Source organism: Solanum dulcamara, chromosome 8 (assembly GCF_947179165.1).
Source record: "Solanum dulcamara chromosome 8, daSolDulc1.2, whole genome shotgun sequence".
NCBI classification, from domain to species: Eukaryota; Viridiplantae; Streptophyta; class Magnoliopsida; order Solanales; family Solanaceae; genus Solanum; species Solanum dulcamara.
In genome coordinates, this window is record NC_077244.1 from 31,535,065 (window position 1) to 31,537,839 (window position 2,775).

Below are 2,775 nucleotides of genomic sequence, written 5' to 3' on the forward strand. Positions count from 1 at the left end.
ATTTCCACTCGGCTATTTTGGAGTGCTCATTGTACCGAAGCCTATATTTTTGGTATTGATCTTTTTGATGTATAAATTCGTTTATTTAGGGGTACGGAAGGGGCCCTGTCCCGCCATATGATATCGTTGACACTCTTAGAGGTATGTAGACATATCTGTGTGGGTTGTGTAAGTTTTATTCAGCTGCGTCTATACGATGTGTTGTGAATATTAATATAAAATGACAGCCTTTTTGGCTTGCATGTTCTTTCATGATATGATTAGTGGCGACTCCTCAGGGGACAAATGATAGGGATATATTTATATGAAGATGTTATGACCCATTGGAGTTCTTATATAAGTTATCATATTGTTCATAGTTTAGCTTGACTATATCTGATAGATATGTATACGGGTGTCCATGTTGGACCCCAGTCACAGCCTACGGGATTGGGTCGTGACAATCAGTATGAAAAAATATCTTTTAGACCCCAATTGCTTCAAAAAGGAATTACCTTGGGATCTATGAAAGAAAAATTCGATAAGTTACTTACTCCAACAGAGATGAAGAACAGATGAGGAGAGATTTATTTTCTCTCAAAACTATTCCTAACAGACATATTTATTTTACGGGGATATATCCTCGAATTAATTACTTGCAAGATTCATCTCAGCAAGAAATTAGATATTGGTACGATTTTGGAGCTGTAAATTCTATTTATCTTAGTTCTCCAAATTTTCCATAGATTAGTAGATTACCTTCATGGGTACAAGACGGAGTAAAAGATTGTTATCTCAATAACCCAACGATTATCGTAAAAGATATTTTGGTTCTTAAGTTTATTTCTGTCGGACCAAATTTTTACAAAGATGAAAGATATCCTACTTACCATTTGATGCAAATTTGTAAGGCTAACGATTTTAATATCATAAATAATTTTCAAGAAAAATATTTTCAAAGATTTACTGAAAAAGATACGCATTACAGACGTGCTATTGGATTAAGAATTATTTTACAAAATATGGAACATAGTTTCAAAAAGGGATTTAGAACTTATGGAGGAACCAAAATACATTCCTCTATTTTGATTGCCCCAGCAAAGAACACTCTGCCGGAAGCTAAACAGAATATGGAGACAAAGATAGATTTAATTAATAAAGATATTATTAAGTCCAGCCCTCAGGCTCAGCAACGATTGTGCTAAATGAGAAAGCGCGCCTAAGGAACATGCGAATTTTGTTCTCCAAAAAAGGAGAAAATGATAGAAGATGTTATGTCAACATCTTCGGAATAGATTCAAGGTAGATATGGTAGAAGATAAACATGAAGTCAAGAAGATACGTATGAATGCAAGAAGATAAGGAGGTGATAGCGACTGATAATAACCCTTTTGTCATTTTATAATAATAAAAAAATAGAAGATAAGGATGCAAAGAAGATAAGGATGCACTTAGTATGATAAAGACCCTTTTGTCATTTTGTAGATAGATAGTCCCACTAGTTGGTTTACTTTGAAAAAAAGAAGAAAGAAAAGTCATATATAGACGTTTCTTTTTTTCTTCTTTTCACTAATAGATGGAAGGTCATTTTCAAGTCACTGTCATCTTTATTAAATAAATGTAAATGTAAGTTTGAAGTATGTCTCCTTCGTCTATAAAAGGAGACAGTTTGTAAATAAAGGGAGCATCGATCGGAACTTGAATCCGCTCTTCTCCATCCTTGTAAAAAATCAGTTATGAATAAAAACTAAGTTTGTGAGTTTCTTTCTTGAGCATCTTTATTATTACTTTATAACTCATTTCCTTTTATATAAAAAAAAGAACTCCCCTTCCATATTACCCTTACGCCTAGAAGTAAAAAATGAATCTAGGTTGTGCTGTGTTATTCTGAAGGAACGTCAGAGAAGTTACCTAGAAACAGGTTGGGACTGCAATGTTCGGAAAAAGTCTCAATGGATACTCGGAGTAATTATGGTCAAAGTAGAATAGGTATGGAAGTGTGTTGGACCCTTCACTTTTTATTTAATTATGAAATTATACTGTTATAATATTATGCTGCTTAGGAAATTTACTCTATTTCAATTATTATGTTTACTTTAGACATAACATATTCCCCCTTAGGAGGATTAATTTTACTTGTTAAACAAGATGATTATGTTATTAGATATGAAAATATACCACGCAGATTATAGATCTATCGAACCAGCGATTTTCTAGACCCCCTCACCCAGTTGGTATCAGAGACATGATAGATGTTAAAGACTTAGAAGTCGATATTACACAAGATATGTCAACTTTGGATATCAAGATTAGACAATAAAGTAGTGATTATAAATTTGACAAAATAACTGAAGCATTAAGATGAGATGAAACCTTTAAAGATATAGAATAAAAAGACATTCTTCTTTTGCTGAAGCAAAAATAGAGAATAATTTTCTATGAAAATTTAAAAAGCATCTACATGATAGCCAAGTAGGTAGAGAAAATGTAAAAAAAAATTGTTAGTATTACTCAAATAAGATAATACGGATAAAGGCACCATATCTAGAACCGAACAAATAGTATCCGATTATGATATAATAATAGAAAGATTAACTAATAATATTCAAAGAATCAAAGATGAAACTGATACTCATTCCTCTAGTTTTGGATAATGAAAAGATTACCTTCCTTTTCTGACATAAGACTAGATTATCGTTTATATTGGACTTTTCAGCAAAATTTAAAAATATCTAAGATAAAAGAAGAATCTTATCAAAGATATTTAGAAAAATTAGACACTATAATGATTGAAAA